Raw genomic sequence first — 19093 nt, 5'->3', positions numbered from 1 at the left:
CTACTATAATACTGCTCCTATATACAAGAATATAACTACTATAATACTGCTCCTATATTCAAGAATAGAACTACTATAATACTGCTCCTATATACAAGAATATAACTTCTATAATACTGCTACTATATACAAGAATATAACTACTATAATACAGCTCCTATATACAAGAATATAACTACTATAATACTGCTCCTATATACAAGAATATAACTACTATAATACTGCTCCTATATACAAGAATATAACTACTATAATACTGCTCCTATATACAAGAATATAACTACTATAATACTGCTCCTATATTCAAGAATATAACTGCTATAATACTGCTCCTCTCCTATATACAAGAATATACCTACTATAATACTGCCTCCTATATGCAAGAATATAACTACTATAATACTGCTCCTATATACAAGAATATAACTACTATAATACTGCTCCTATATACAAGAATATAACTACTATAATACTGCCCCCTATATACAAGAATATAACTACTATAATACTGCTCCTATATACAAGAATATAACAACTATAATACTGCTCCTATATACAAGAATATAATTACTATAATACTGCTCCTATATACAAGAATATAACTACTATAATACTGCTCCTATATATATATACAAGAATATAACTACTATAATACTGCTCCTATAAACAAGAATATAACTACTATAATACTGCTCCTATACACAAGAATATAACTACTATAATACTGCTCCTATATATATACAAGAATATAACTATTATAATACTGCTCCTATATACAAGAATATAACTACTATAATGCTGCTCCTATATACAAGAATAAAACTACTATAATACTGCTCCTATATACAAGAATATAACTACTATATTACTGCTCCTATATAGAAGAATATAACTACTATAATACTGCTCCTATATAGAAGAATATAACTACTATAATACTGCTCCTATATACAAGAATATAACTACTATAATACTGCTCCTATATACAAGAATATCACTACTATAATACTGCTCCTATATACAAGAATATAACTACTATAATACTGCTCCTATATACAAGAATATAACTACTATAATACTGCTCCTATATTCAAGAATATAACTACTATAATACTGCTCCTATATACAAGAATATAACTACTATAATACTGCTCCTATATACAAGAATATAATTACTATAATACTGCTCCTATATACAAGAATATAACTACTATAATACTGCTCCTATAAACAAGAATATAACTACTATAATACTGCTCCTATATATATACAAGAATATAACTATTATAATACTGCTCCTATATACAAGAATATAACTACTATAATGCTGCTCCTATATACAAGAATAAAACTACTATAATACTGCTCCTATATAGAAGAATATAACTACTATAATACTGCTCCTATATAGAAGAATATAACTACTATAATACTGCTCCTATATAGAAGAATATAACTACTATAATACTGCTCCTATATACAAGAATATAACTACTATAATACTGCTCCTATATACAAGAATATCACTACTATAATACTGCTCCTATATACAAGAATATAACTACTATAATACTGCTCCTATATACAAGAATATAACTACTATAATACTGCTCCTATATTCAAGAATATAACTACTATAATACTGCTCCTATATACAAGAATATAACTACTATAATACTGCTCCTATATACAAGAATATAATTACTATAATACTGCTCCTATATACAAGAATATAACTACTATAATACTGCTCCTATATATATACAAGAATATAACTACTATAATACTGCTCCTATACACAAGAATATAACTACTATAATACTGCTCCTATATATATACAAGAATATAACTATTATAATACTGCTCCTATATACAAGAATATAACTACTATAATACTGCTCCTATATACAAGAATATAACTACTATAATGCTGCTCCTATATACAAGAATAAAACTACTATAATACTGCTCCTATATACAAGAATATAACTACTATAATACTGCTCCTATATAGAAGAATATAACTACTATAATACTGCTCCTATATACAAAAATATAACTACTATAATACTGCTCCTATATACAAGAATATAACTACTATAATACTGCTCCTATATACAAGAATATCACTACTATAATACTGCTCCTATATACAAGAATATAACTACTATAATACTGCCTCCTATATACAAGAATATAACTACTATAATACTGCCTCCTATATACAAGAATATAACTACTATAATACTGCCTCCTATATACAAGAATAAAACTACTATAATACTGCTCCTATATACAAGAATATAATACTATAATACTGCTCCTATATAGAAGAATATAACTACTATAATACTGCTCCTATATACAAGAATATAACTACTATAATACTGCTCCTATATAGAAGAATATAACTACTATAATACTGCTCCTATATACAAGAATATAACTACTATAATACTGCTCCTATATACAAGAATATAACTAGTATAATACTGCTCCAATATACAAGAATATAACTACTATAATACTGCCCCTATATAAAAGAATATAACTACTATAATACTGCTCCTATATACAAGAATATAACTACTATAATACTGCTCCTATATATATACAAGAATATAACTACTATAATACTGCTCCTATATACAAGAATATAACTACTATAATACTGCTCCTATATATATACAAGAATATAACTACTATAATACTGCCCCTATATACAAGAATATAACTACTATATTACTGCTCCTATATCCACGAATATAACTACTATAATACTGCTCCTATATCCAAGAATATAACTACTATAATACTGCTCCTATATACAAGAATATAACATCTATAATACTGCTCCTATATACAAGAATATAACATCTATAATACTGCTCCTATATACAAGAATTTAACATCTATAATACTGCTCCTATATACAAGAATATAACTACTATAATACTGCCTCCTACATACAAGAATATAACTACTATAATACTGCCTCCTATATACAAGAATATAACTACTATAATACTGCTTCTATATACAAGAATATAACTAATATAATACTGCACCTATATACAAGAATATAACTACTATAATACTGCTTCTATATACAAGAATATAACTACTATAATACTGCTTCTATATACAATAATATAACTACTATAATTCTGCTCCTATATACAAGAATATAACTACTATAATACTGCCTCCTATATACAAGAATATAACATCTATAATACTGCTCCTATATACAAGAATATAACTACTATAATACTGCTCCTATATACAAGAATATAACTACTATATACTGCTTGTTACGCCGAGCGCTCCGGGTCCCCGCTCCTCCCCGGAGCGCTCGCTTCACTCTTCCCGCTGCAGCGCTCCGGTCACATCCTCTGACCCGGGGCGCTGCGATTCCGCTGCCAGCCGGGATGCGATTCGCGATGCGGGTAGCGCCCGCTCGCGATGCGCACCCCGGCTCCCGTACCTGACTCGCTCTCCGTCTGTTCTGTCCCGGCGCGCGCGGCCCCGCTCCCTAGGGCGCGCGCGCGCCGGGTCTCTGCGATTTAAAGGGCCACTGCGCCGCTGATTGGCGCAGTGGTTCCAATTAGTGTGTTCACCTGTGCACTTCCCTATATCACCTCACTTCCCCTGCACTCCCTTGCCGGATCTTGTTGCCATTGTGCCAGTGAAAGCGTTCCTTGTGTGTTCCTAGCCTGTGTTCCAGACCTTCTGCCGTTGCCCCTGACTACGATCCTTGCTGCCTGCCCCGACCTTCTGCTACGTCCGACCTTGCTTCTGCCTTCTCCCTTGTACCGCGCCTATCTTCAGCAGCCAGAGAGGTTGAGCCGTTGCTAGTGGATACGACCTGGTCACTACCGCCGCAGCAAGACCATCCCGCTTTGCGGCGGGCTCTGGTGAAAACCAGTAGTGGCTTAGAACCGGTCCACTAGCACGGTCCACGCCAATCCCTCTCTGGCACAGAGGATCCACTACCTGCCAGCCGGCATCGTGACACTGCTCCTATATACAAGAATATAACATCTATAATACTGCTCCTATATACAAGAATATAACTACTATAATACTGCCTCCTACAAACAAGAATATAACTACTATAATACTGCCTCCTATATACAAGAATATAACTACTATAATACTGCTTCTATATACAAGAATATAACTAATATAATACTGCACCTATATACAAGAATATAACTACTATAATACTGCTCCTATATACAAGAATATAACTACTATAATACCGCTCCTATATACAAGAATATCACTACTATAATACTGCTCCTATATACAAGAATATAACTACTATAATACTGCCTCCTATATACAAGAAAATAACTACTATAATACTGCTCCTATATACAAGAATATAACTACTATAATACTGCTCCTATATACAAGAATATAACTACTATAATACTGCTTCTATATACAAGAATATAACTACTATAATACTGCTCCTATATACAAGAATATAACTACTATAATACTGCTCCTATATAATTACTATAATACTGCCCCTATATACAAAAATATAACTACTATATTAGTGCTCCTTAACTCTATAGACAAGACTATTGCTATGACACTGTCCTCGGGGTCAGGAATGTAGATCTGAACAGGTAGAGAAATGTTCCTGACCAAGGTGTCACATCCAGTACGGTATATAGTTCTGTAAACCACACGTCTCCATCCTAACTGCACATAGCAGCTGTTGTCCTCGGGGATGAACTTCTCTCTCAGGACACAGAGTTTCACTTGTAGGTAAGTGCTGTTTCCTCTGGTAAGTACTGTTTCCTCTGGTAAGTGCTCTCCACGCTGCCTCCATCCTCTTACTCTGCACCTGTAACATCTTTCTGCAGATATTTTTGTCTCGGAGCCTTGAACACTTTTTCTTTTCTCAGTACAGAATGTGATAAAGCGATGAATCATAGAGAGGGCTTCATAATGCGACCGAAATACCCGAGTGCGGCCATACGTCTGTCATGTGACCTTTACATCCTAATAATCACATTCTGCCATCGCTTTCATCTCCATCTCATTCATAATCCTTTAAACACCTTGTGTAAAGGGAAGAAATACATTTGGTTTTTCGGTGGCTTTTATCTTTTAGTTTTCGGAAAGGAATATATTACCGCCAGTCGTGTCTGAGAACTAAAGACCTGAGAAAACAAGAAGATGACCAAAATGTCCTCCTGCACCCCAACCGTTCCTCTAAGTCCTAGGTCATACAAACATGAGGTTAATGGTCGGCACTCCTTGTACAGAGGTGGTGCTCGTGGCAGGGGAATCCAACAAGTAGGAGAAAGAGACCCAGCACTCACCAAAATTGCTCAAGTAAGGTGAAGTTTATTCACAGAAAGATTATAACAGGACGTGTTTCTGTCTAAAGTCTACAGAGTAAGGCAAATACTTCCGAAACGCACCCTGTTATACCCTTCATGTGAATTAACTTTACCTTACTTCAGCAATTTTGGTGAGTGCCGGATCTCTTTCTACTACAAACATGGGTAAGGCCATGTTCACACGACAGAATTTCTGTGCAGAATTCTGCATTGAAATTCCTTCCGGAGATTCCGCAGCATCAGAGTCCCATTGATTTCTTTGGGATTCTGCTGCGCTGTTCACATTGCAGAATTTCCACCACGGAAACATCTGGCACCAAAATTCGAATTCCAGTATCCACTGAAAGGATAGATATGTCTATTCTTTTGCGGACTCTGCTCGGAAATGCATTGCCGTCTATGAGACGACACATTTCCGTGCAGTCATAGCGCCAGTATGTTATGCCAGTGCTCTGCTGTCGGGGCAATGTTCGCACAGAGATTTTACGTGCAGACATTAGCCCGTGTGAACATAGCCAAACTGGTGCAACCGAAAGCTCTTGAGTCCCAATCTAAAATCTGCAAGAGGGTCCTCACCTGCACCGAGGCATTTATAGTGCTGGTGTCTCTTATGTGGGGGATCTTAAAGGGGTACTCTGCCCCTAGACATCTTAACCTCTATCCAAAGGATAAGATGTCTGATTGGGAACCCCGTGATCTTGGCTGCAGCACCTCAGACATCCGGTGCACGGCTTGCCGGATGACTGGCGATGCGGGACGGAGGCTTGTGACATCACGGCCAAGCCCCGCTCGTGACGTTACGGCCATGCCCCCTCAATGCAAGTCTATGGGAGGGGGCGTGACGCCCCCTCCCATAAACTTGCATTGAGGGTGTGTGGCTGTGACATCACGAGCCTCTGGCGTTGCACCCGACACTCTAAACGAACACTGAGTGCAGCAGGCAGATCGTTGAGGTCCCCAGCGGCGAGACCCCCGTGATCAGACATCTTTTCCCCTATCCTTTGGATAGGGGATAAGATGTCTAGGGGCGGAGTACCCCTTTAAAAAGCATTCTAGCACCAGGCCCTAGGGTTATACACCCCAATGATACTGGATATAGGTAGCAGCTCTTGTTGACCAATGGGATGCTCCATGGCTCCATTGGCAGTGTATTGTGTTGCCCCCATTGGCTGCACTGACCCAGACAATCCTATGGACTTACGTTGTAATTGGGTCTCATTAGCGCACTCTCCTCCCGTCACATTCTAGCGATCGGTCGGGGTCTGAACACTCAGACCCTGTCTGATCAAAACTTTTGAGCTGTCTCTACAACATATTAAAAGTTGTTTTTAAGTGACAGTGCCCATTTAAGGTTGGGTTCCCACACAGGAATCGGTTCAGTATCTTTTACCATTACAGTTTCCTCTATGTTGGTTCTACTTCTGGTTTTGGCTTGAAATACCGACCAAAAAGTCTGTTTCACACGGCAGTGTCCGGCTCAGTATTTCGCATCAGTATTAAAAGACAAAATCAAAAGTGGAACCTACAGAGATAAAAACGCAACGGAAAGATTTGTCCCTTCTGGGCCCATTCCTGATTTTGGCTTAAAGGGGCACTCCCGTGAAAAACAATTATTTTTAAATCAGCTGGTGCCAGAATGTTAAACAGATTTGTAAATTACTTCTATTTAAAAATCTTAACCCTTCCAGTACTTATCAGCTGCTGTATGCTCCACAGGAAGTTATTTTCTTTTTAAATTTATTTTCTGTCTGACCCAGTGCTCTCTGCTGACACCTCTGTCTATTTCAGGAACTGTCCAGAGGAGGAGCAAATCCCCATAGCAAACCTCTCCTGCTCTGGACAGTTCCTGACATGGACAGAGGTGTCAGCAGAGAGCACTGTGATCAGACTGGAAAGAACTACACAACTTCCAGTGGAGCATACAGCAGCTGATAAGTACTGGAAGGGTTAAGATCTTTAAATAGAAGTAATTTAAAAATGTGTTTAACCTTCCGGCACCAGCTTAATATAAAAAATATATGTTTTTCACCGGAGTACCCCTTTAAGGGACTAAGCCAGATACTCCATATGCGATACCAGCCTTAGTGTCAGCCTTGTAACCAAACCCTCCAAGTGAAATGGGCCTCTGCCATCACTAGTCTGGGGGGAGCGTTCATCTCTATTAGACTTTTTCACAATAGCATAATACCGATGTGTTTTTGGGGTCAATTGGGGCGACAAGTCCTGGCCCGAGGCCCCAGTGGTTCTGATCAATAGTAACATAGTTAATAAGGTTGAAAAAAGTCCATCAAGTTCAACCTATAACCCTAATGAGTCCCTACTGATCCAGAGGAGGCAAAAAAAAAAACTCATACTAGAGGTAAAAATTCCTTCCCGACTCCAAATATCAGAATAAATCCCTGGATCAATGCTCTGTCCCTATAAATCTATTGTACATAACCAGCGATGTTATTATTCTCCAAAAATGCATCCAGACCCTTTTATATTCTTTTACAGAGTTCCCCATGACACCTCCTCCGGGAGAGAATTCCACAGTCTCACTGCTCTTACAGTAAAGAACCCCCGTCTGTGCTGGTGTAGAAACCTTCTTTCCTCTAGACGTAGAGGATGTCCCCTTGTTATAGATACAGTCCTGGGTATAAATAGATCATGGAGAGATCTCTGTACAGTCCTGATATATTATATATATTATTAGGTCACCTCCTTGTTATATATACAGTCCTGGGTATAAATAGATCATGGAGAGATCTCTGTACTGTCCTGATATATTATATATATTATTAGGTCACCTCCTTGTTATATATACAGTCCGGGGTATAAATAGATCATGGAGAGATCTCTGTACTGTCCTGATATATTATATATATTATTATGTCACCTCCTTGTTATATATACAGTCCTGGGTATAAATAGATCATGGAGAGATCTCTGTACTGTCCTGATATATTATATATATTATTAGGTCACCCCCTTGTTATATATATACAGTCCTGGGTATAAATAGATTGAGGAGAGATCTCTGTACTGTCCTGATATATTATATATATTATTAGGTCACCTCCTTGTTATATATACAGTCCTGGGTATAAATAGATCATGGAGAGATCTCTGTACTGTCCTGATATATTATATATATTATTAGGTCACCTCCTTGGTATATATACAGTCCTGGGTATAAATAGATCATGGAGAGATCTCTGTACTGTCCTGATATATTATATATATTATTAGGTCACCTCCTTGTTATATATACAGTCCTGGGTATAAATAGATCATGGAGAGATCTCTGTACTGTCCTGATATATTATATATATTATTAAGTCACCTCCTTGTTATATATACAGTCCTGGGTATAAATAGATCATGGAGAGATCTCTGTACTGTTCCCGGATATATTTATACATAGTTATTAGGTCGCCCCTAAGCCTTCTTTTTTCTACATTAATCTGGGTACTGTAGTCCTCCCATTCCCCATATTACTCTGGTTGCCCGTCTTTGAACCCTCTCCAGCTCCACTATATCTTTTGTGTACACTGGTGCCCAGTACTGTACACAGTATTCCATGTGTGGTCTGACCAGTACTGTACACAGTATTCTATGTGGGGTCTGACCAGTACTGTACACAGTATTCTATGTGTGGTCTGACCAGTACTGTACACAGTATTCTATGTTTGGTCTGACCAGTACTGTACACAGTATTCCATGTGTGGTCTGACCAGTACTGTACACAGTATTCCATGTGTGGTCTGACCAGTACTGTACACAGTATTCTATGTGTTGTCTGACCAGTACTGTGCACAGTATTCTATGTGTGGTCTGACCAGTACTGTACACAGAATTCCATGTGTGGTCTGACCAGTACTGTACACAGTATTCCATGTGTGGTCTGACCAGTACTGTACACAGTATTCTATGTGTGGTCTGACCAGTACTGTATACAGTATTCTATGTGTGGTCTGACCAGTTCTGTACACAGTATTCTATGTGTGGTCTGACCAGTACTGTACACAGTATTCTATGTGTGGTCTGACCAGTACTGTACACAGTATTCCATGTGTGGTCTGACCAGTACTGTACACAGTATTCTATGTGTGGTCTGACCAGTACTGTACACAGTATTCTATGTGTGGTCTGACCAGTACTGTACACAGTATTCCATGTGTGGTCTGACCAGTACTGTACACAGTATTCCATGTGTGGTCTGACCAGTACTGTACACAGTATTCCATGTGTGGTCTGACCAGTACTGTACACAGTATTCTATGTGTGGTCTGACCAGTTCTGTACACAGTATTCTATGTGTGGTCTGACCAGTACTGTACACAGTATTCCATGTGTGGTCTGACCAGTACTGTACACAGTATTCTATGTGTGGTCTGACCAGTACTGTACACAGTATTCTATGTGTGGTCTGACCAGTACTGTACACAGTATTCTATGTGTGGTCTGACCAGTACTGTACACAGTATTCCATGTGTAGTCTGACTAGGGATTTGTACAGCAGTAGAATTATTTCCTTGTCGTGGGCATCTATGCCCCTATTGATGCACCCCATGATTTTATTTGCCTTGGCAGCAGCAGCTGCCCGACACTGGTCACTACAGCTAAATTCACTGTTAACCAAAAAAGTCCTTTTCCACGTCAGTTGTCCCAAATGATCTCCCATTTAATACATAATCCCAGCCCGGATTTTTCTTCCCATGTGCATTACCTTACATTTATCAGTGTTCAACCTCATCTGCCACTTCCCAGCCCAAACCTGCAATCTATCCAGATCCATTTGTAATAGTGCACTGTCCTCTATAGTGTTATCTACTATATACAGTGCACTGTCCTCTGTTGTGTTATCTACTATACACAGTGCACTGTCCTCTATTGAGTTATCTACTATACACAGTGCACTGACCTCTATTGTTTTATCTACTATATACAGTGCACTGTCCTCTATTTTGCTTACCGCTTTACAGAGTTTAGTATCATCTGCAAAGATTTCTACTTTACTATTCAACCCCTCTACAAGGTCATTAATGAATATATTAAATAGAACAGGACCCAAGACGGACCCCTGTGGTTCCCACTAGTAACAGTCACCCAATCAGATTAAGTAACATTAATAACCACCCTCTGTTTCCTATCACTGAGCCAGTTACTTACCCACTTACACACATTCTCCATCAGCCCAATCCTTCTCATTTTATGCACCAATCTTTTATGTGGCACCGTATCAAATGCTTTGTAAAAATCCAGATATCCGACATCCAGCGATTCCCCCTGGTCCAGTCTGGAGCTCACCTCCTCATAAAAGCTGATCAGGTGACAGGATCGATCCCTCATAAAGCCATGCTGATATGGGGTCATACATTTTTTAAATCAAAATACTCCAAAATAGCATCTCTTAGAAAACCATCAAACAATTTACATACAACGGAGGTTAAACTAGCAGCTTGGTAATTCCCGGGGTCGCCTTTTGACCCCTTTTTAAACATTGGCACCACATTTGCCATGCACCAGTCCTGGGGAACAGTCCCTGTTACTATAGATTCCTTGAATATTAAAAATAGGGGTCTGTCTATTACATTACTTAATTCCTTTAGAACACGGGGGTGAATGCCATCTGGACCTGGCGATTTGTCTATTTAGATTTTTTGTAGGCGGCACTGTACTTCTTCCTGGGTTACACAGGTGACTTGTACTTCTTCCTGGGTTAGACAGGTGACATGTACTTCTTCCTGGGTTAGACGGGTGACCTCTACTTCTTCCTGGGTTAGACAGGTGACCTGTACTTCTTCCTGGGTTAGACAGGTGACCTGTACTTCTTCCTGGGTTAGACAGGTGACCTGTACTTCTTCCTGGGTTAGACAGGTGACCTGTACTTCTTCCTGGGTTAGACAGGTGACCTGCACTGGGGAGTTTACCTTATCTTGCTGTATATCACCTGGCATTTTATTTTCCTCAGTGAATACAGTGAAGAAGAATTAGTTTAATATATTTTCTTTTTCCTGATCCCCGTTTATGATTTCTTCACTGACATTTTGGATATAGTGGTCAGCACTTCCATGGATCGTGGTGGTGCGCATGGCAAAATAAGTCCAATAGATTAGAAAAGGCCCAGCACTCACCAAGGTAGCTGCAACAAGGTGATTTTCTACACATCATAGGTGTGACGCGTCCTGCTATATGATGTGAATAAAAATACCTTGTTGCAGCTACCATGGTGAGTGCTGGGCCTTTTCTCTTCTATAGTTTTGATCAATGACCACGGTTGGGACAGGACTTGTGGCCATAATGTGCTAGTGAGAAACTGATCTAACCCAGAAAAGTCCTTCCACCAACATGGCTACGGCATTGAGAAGGGTCATCATCTTGTCTGTTCTCTTTATTCCTGGGCCAAGTGAAGACTTCTGGGTAACTTCTGATGGAATTGGGTAGAGGAGACTGGACCATATATATATATATATACTGAGCTATGGGAATCTATGGGATGAAGATCATCACTCATCGCTCTCCTCTGTAAGGATTAAGACCAACCTAATGGAACCATCTCCATTTCCTAGAGATTAGTTTGCAACAGTGCCACAAAGCATTGTACGCTCCTGATTTCATAGTTTCCTATAATGGAAAGTTTACATGCCCAGAGACAGGCTCGGGTTGGCTCTATCCTTCAGCACGTGGCAAACACAAGGGACCTGTTTACGGGGTCCTACTTTTTTCTTTCCCATATAAGGAGGAGGAGGGGGTTAATAGTTGTTTCATGCTACTATTTTGGCATAGGAAAGAAGGCAAGAGACATTTTTAATTTCACATAGTGATCCCTCTTCCCCAGCGGACAAAACCATTTGGGATATATGGGGGAGATTTATCAAAACCTATGCAATGGAAAAGTTGCCCAGTTGCCCATAGCAACCAATCAGATCGTTTCTTTTGTTTTTAACAAGGCCTCTGAAAAGTGAAAGTAGTGATCTGGTTGCTATGGGCAACTGGGCAACTTTTCCTCTGGACAGGATTTGATAAATCTCCCCCTTTGTATATATCTGGCATGTCAGACAAAACGTTTCCAATTAGAGCGGCCATGGAAAATGTGATTCAGTGGTTTTCGGCTCGGCCAAGTACAGGAAACTTATTTTCGGTAGAATGCAATAATGTGCAACCGAAATGATATGTTGCCTTCTTTGTGAGGAAAAATCCTGGCCACATGGGGTTAATGCAAAATATACAAAAGACTGCAGATTGCGGGAGTCAGACGGGTCGGGTGATGGGGCCCGGGCCCCGGCTCCTGTTTACATTACTGTTTATTGTACAATGTTCTCTATAGGGAAGGAGAGGAGTTTTCTTTAGTCAGTGACTTGTGATCAGAGAGGGATGTGCGGAGCGACGCGCGGTCAGGATTGATCTGTTCTGGAAGAAAGGCGAGAGCGGGTCACCCACATCGATATATATATATATATAATTATTATTAATATTATATAGTGCGGTCACCCACATCGATATATATATATATATAATTATTATTAATATTATATAGTGCGGTCACTCACATCGATATATATATATATATATATATAATTATTATTAATATTATATAGTGCGGTCACTCACATCGATATATATATATATATAATTATTATTAATATTATATAGTGCGGTCACTCACATCGATATATATATATATATATAATTATTATTAATATTATATAGTGCGGTCACTCACATCGATATATATATATATATAATTATTATTAATATTATATAGTGCGGTCACTCACATCGATATATATATATATAATTATTAATATTATATAGTGCGGTCACTCACATCGATATATATATATAATTATTATTCTATAGTGCGGTCACTACTGCATACATTCTTTTCTTTACAGATTAAAGTCAGATACTGAAAATTTGAGTTTTGTTTTTTTATCTGTTTCTATTTTTTGATTGTATTTTATGTCCATCTTACTTGAATCTGTACATAGGAACCAATAGAGAGGAACGGACCTGTTTCTAGACATGACCTGTGATCTGTGCAAATATTGTGCAGGGAGGAGGAGGGAAATTGTGACCATCACCTATTGTAAATTACCTGACTCCATCTTATCTATATCCTGGTGTCACCTATTGTGACTGGTCGGATCCCATCTTACCTATATATACTGGAGTCACCTATTTTGACTGGCCGGATCCCATCTTATCTGTATACTGGTGTCACCTTTTGTGACTGGTCTGATCCCATCTTCTTTATATACTGTTGTCACCTATTGTGAATGGTCTGGTCCCATCTTATCTACATATACTGGTGTCACCTATTGAGAATGGTCTGATCCCATCTTCTCTTTATACTGATGTCACCTATTGTAAATGGTCTGATCCCATCATATCTTATCTATATACTTGTGTCATCTATTGAGAATTATCTGATCCCATCTTATCTATATACTGGTGTCACCTATTGTGACTGGTCTTAATCCATATTATCGATATACTGTTGTCACTTATTGTGAATTGTCTGATCCCATCTTATCTACATATACTGGTGTCACCTATTGAGAATGACCTGGTCCCATATTATCTATATACTGGTGACACCTATTGGAAATGGTCTGATCCTATCTTATCTATATACTGGTGTCCCCTATTGTAGATGGTCTGACCCCATATTCTCTATATACTGGTGTCACCTATTGTAAATAGTCTTATCCCATCTTATCTATATACTGGTGTTGCCTATTGTGACTGTCTGATCCCATCTTATCTAAATATACTGGTGTCACCTTTCATTGTTATCTTGTAATGATGATGCGCTCCTCATTGAAAGGTCACATTGTATCTGAAGGCGTCATCAGGAAGGAATGTGTTTTTTTCGGGTGCAGAATAAATGTTTCAATCCTTTCTTTTCTAATAATAGCGTCGCTTAAAGTGGAGCTAACGCTATTCAGGCCGCTTAATATAATCTGATTCTGATTAAGAATTTATACAGCCCACATGCAGCTCCAAATGAGAAAAAGATTGAACGTCTATCTCCCGATACGAGGACTGGATCCTGAATAATGGATTTTTACACGCTCGATATATCACCTGGAGAAATAATGGATTTATTATAATTTTGTGGGTGAGGAGGAGGATTGGATAAGAGCCGAGAAGTTTTCATCCATATAGATAGTGCAGGACCGGTGCTGGACTGTTTTTGCCCCACAAGAACAGTTACTTCCTTCCCCTTGGGTCACGTGATTCTGGTGTGCGCAGCATGGCGCGCCGACAACTCATTGGCTGACAACACTGGAGGACTGGAGTCTGGTTAGGGTTGCCTCATCCTTAATGGGCAATTGGGCGGAATTGGAGGTTACTTGCAGGCCCAGCTGGAGACAGCTTCCCTCTGGCATCTCCACATGGCATGGTGGCCCGATGATGCCAAACATAATAATGTTCAGTGCACAGGGCACAGCTAAAAAAAATATTTGGGCCCTGGAGCAAGAGGTCAACTCACCCCATCTAAGACATGTCCCCTGCTCAGCATATCCCCTCCATCCATGCCATGCCCCCCCCCCCCTCAGCATGTCCCCATCCATGTCCCTCAATCTATCCAGTTTGTCTTATCCCTAAACCTATGAAGGATTTTCCTCTCCAGTAGAAATAAAGAGGGAGGCTCAAAGGTCATGAGAAGGGGCTCGTAGGGACATAAATATCAGGCTGCAGGGACCATAACAATAATGGGGCCCAGCTTGGTCTATGTGTAACAATTGCTGTAGGCCAGGCTGTGTGAGCTGCTCTATGGTCAATTAGGAGTTACAGGCACCGGACCAATCAGCTGCTGAGGGGGGTATTTAGTTTCCTCCTCACCATTCTGGCCGGACTCTCTTTGTCTTGATTTTTGCCTTCTCCTGTCTTTCTTCAGTTTTGTACACTTGTTGCTGTTTTAGTCTTTTTTTTTATTCTGACCTTTCCTCTGTTTTGCTTGTGTTTTGTACTTCACCTCGGTATAGGTCTGACTCAATTGCTTTTCTTGTTTTGCCCCTTGCCTTGTGTGTTTGTACTCCTGCTTCTGCCTCTGAGTGCCCCACGCCGTCCTGAGAACCGTGCCGGATTATCAGCCCGAGATGGAAGCCGTTTAGCCAGCATTTAGCGGTGAGTGCAGAACGCCTTTGTATCTTCTTGTATTCATACTAGTGATTGCTGTTCGTTTGCTCTAACACCACCGCTGCTGGATCATTGCTTGGTTACCTGTCCAGGTGCCATATTGTCCATCTCCAAGGTCTGCTATTCAAGGTATCGGTGCCACTTGTTTTCCTTTAGTATTCACTTGTACTCCTGCTTCATCTTGTTTGAACCTGTCCCTGTATCCTGACTTCAGTTACCTGTATACCTGTATCTTGTACCTGTTTCTCAGTCTTCTGTATACCTGCCATTATCTTCATGGTTCCATTTCTCATGACTCTTCGTTAACCCTTTGTGTCCTGACCTATTTCCTTGACTTTCACTATTTTGTTTGTTTTGATTTGTGACTCACCTGCACTTTTAGTCCAGCGCAGGGACCATCGCCCAGTTGAGAGTCCACTACCTAGGTCGGATTGTCAAGTAGGCATGGACAGTGGTCTGGGTGAGCGCAGGACTGACACTATGCCATAGAGCTGCTCTCCATTTGTAGCACTTTGTGCATTTTAAGTGGACATGTGGCCTCTCTAGACTGGTCTATTTTAGTACATGCTTGTATTCTATGTTAAATAACAATTTTAGCATCTTTTCTTTTAGCTCTATGTTGTGTCATTCTTACATGGTTATTTACAGGATCTGCCTCTTGTACACACTTACATTTATTGTGGTCCTACCACACTCTCGGTACACCTATACTCAAGGTTCTCAGAGAAGGGAACCCTCTTTACCCTGGTTACTAGGATTCCGCCTCTCACAGGGACCCCACAATAGACTGCCGGTCTCCCTGACCCCAACTAGTTCTCGCATCTGCTGAGGAGGCACAGAGCTATTGGGGTCCCACCACAGCCATTAGCACTCCTCTCGTGTACTGTCTAGGCCTTCAGCAGTTTTCTCACTGAGAGACTTTTCCCACAACCTCTTCATCTATGCCCCAAAATGTTGCCAATGCTAAGCATATAAAAGCGCCAATCTAACCCCAACCAGTAGGTGCAGTGCCATGATGCTACAGAAACAAGATGTCCCTCATGACATCAGCACATGGCTCCAGGGCAACCAGCTCCAACCCCAAATGGTGAACCAAGTGTGAATGGTCAACAGGAGCACCACAACCACCAAAGTAGGGCCTACTTAGAGGAGAGTATACATGGAAAACAGCTCACACAGACTGTAGATAGAAAGGAGAGCATACATGGAGAACAGCTCACAAGCATACATGGAGGTAGTTTACATAAGCTATAAATAGGAAGGAGAACATACATAGAGGGCAGCCCACAGAGACTGTTTATAGAGGGGAGAGCATACATGGAGGACAGCTCACACAGGCTATAGAAAGGGAAAAGAGCATACATGGAGGCAGTTTACACATACTGTAGATAGGGAGGAGAGCATACATGGAGGACAGCTCACACATACTGTAGATAGGGAGGAGAGCATATATGGAGGACAGCTCACACATACTGTAGATAGGGAGGAGAGCATACAAGAAGGACAGTGCAAAGAGACTGTAGCTAGAGAGGGGAGAGCACACATGAAGGACAGCTCCCACATACTGTAGATAGGGAGGAGAGCATACATGGAGGACAGCTCACACATACTGTAGATAGGGAGGAGAGCATATATGGAGGACAGCTCACACATAGTGTAGATAGGGAGGAGAGCATACATGGAGGCAGCTTACACAGGCTATAAATAAGGAGGAGAATAGACATAGAGGGCAGCCCACAAAGACTGTATATGGAGAGGAGAGCCTACATAGAGGGCAGCTCACACAGGCTATACAAAGGGGGGAGAGCATACATGGAGGCAGCTCACACATTTTGTGGACCGAGAGGAGGGTATACATGGAGGGCAGCTCACAGAGACTGTTTGGTGAACCAGTACAGAATATAGCATACTGCCCATCCTGTGTGACAGATGTTGCCTTCAGTGTCCGTCTTGGACCCACACTACTCAGGACTCTACATACTTCAATACTGTATTATGCTATGTTTAATGTATTGGTATTTTCTGTATACCTGTTGCTTTAAGACTGTTAAGCCTTAAAAACCCTGTTAGGGGAGTGTGTATGAGGTCAACCATGTGACTTATCTGCCCAATGTGAATGTTCCAAATCTGCCCCTTATATAGTATGGTAGTAGTTCAGTGCTTATGAGGTGATTCTGAGGAGGCCTCAAGTCTAATCCTGCAACCATGCATCTGCTAAAGGATACCCCAGTACCCAGGTGAATGTCAAACCTAGTGGTAAGCACTAAAGTCCCAGGGATTCAGTCATGTCAGTCATACAAGTCACTAAAGTCAAGCATGGGTTGCCATACAGCAAGTCAGTCATACACAGCACAATCAACTACAAGTCCCAGCAAGCTTATCAGCCTCCAAGGTTCACCCTGCACCTCTGCTTATACCAATCTGAGCTGTAACGGATTGTGCCATCTATCCTGCCTCAGTATAGTCAGTTTTTCCATAACCTTGCGTCTGAGTACTTATTGCACCGTGCCTGGTCCAGGAGAAGCAAGCTCAACCTCGGGTGGTGTATAGACTAACCATGCCCTGGCATCACGAAAAGGTTAATTGCACATTACCCTCACCCAACACCACAACTGTAGATAATGAGTTAAGCATACATAGGTGGCAGCCATCTAAGGTTGTAGTTAGAGAGGAGAGCATATGTGGACAACAGCTCACACAGGCTGTAGAAAGGGAGGAAAGCATACATGGAGGACGGCTTACTCCGGCTATAGATAAGAAGGAGAACATACATGGAGGAAAGCTCACATAGGCTGTAGATAGGAAAGATAGCATACATGAAGGATGGCTTACTCAGACTGAAGATACTGAGGTGAGCATACATGAAGGTAAGCTCACACAGGCTTTAGATAGGGAGAAGAGCATGTTTCCATGTGTGTACATAGGGTGAACAGCATACATGGAAGGCAGCTCACATATGCTAAAGATAGAGAGGAGAGCATACATGAAGGATGACTCACACAAGCTGTATATAGGGAGGAGAGCATACATGAAGGGTGACTCAAACAAGCTGTAGATAGGAAGGAGAGAATACATGAAGGACAGCTCACACAGGCTGTATATAGGAAGGAGAGCATACATGAAGGACAGCTCACACAGGCTGTATATAGGAAGGAGAGAATACATGAAGGACAGCTCACACAGGCTGTATATAGGAAGGAGAGCATACATGAAGGGAAACTCACACAAGCTGTAGATAGGGAGAAGAGAATACATAGAGGACAACTCACACAAGCTGTAGATAGGGAGAAGAGAATACATAGAGGACAGCTCACAAAAGCTGTAGATAGGGAGGAGAGAATACATAGAGGACAGATCACACAAGCTGTAGATAGGGAGGAGAGAATACATAGAGGACAGCTCACACAAGCTGTAGATAGGGAGGAGAGAATACATAGGAGACAGTTCACACAGGCTGTAGATAGGGAGGAGAGAATACATAGGAGACAGTTCACACAGGCTGTAGATAGGGTGGAAAGCGAACAGAAGACTGTGTGCAGGGGAGTATGGACAGGTATAGAAAGAAAGCAGAGCACCCACGGTAAACTTAGATT

At 40.4% G+C, this 19093-nt stretch overlaps 1 protein-coding gene across 1 annotated transcript in view; it reads right to left on the bottom strand.

Annotated features, from left to right (window-relative positions):
- GPR153 (G protein-coupled receptor 153) overlaps positions 1–19093 on the bottom strand; it is a 108669-nt gene that overhangs the window by 49077 nt on the left and 40499 nt on the right. The window lies entirely within an intron of this gene.

The sequence above is a fragment of the Hyla sarda genome, chromosome 10, assembly GCF_029499605.1.
Source record: "Hyla sarda isolate aHylSar1 chromosome 10, aHylSar1.hap1, whole genome shotgun sequence".
NCBI classification, from domain to species: domain Eukaryota; kingdom Metazoa; phylum Chordata; class Amphibia; order Anura; family Hylidae; genus Hyla; species Hyla sarda.
Note: the sequence above shows the minus strand (reverse complement) of the source record. Positions and strands in the feature narration are given on the sequence as shown.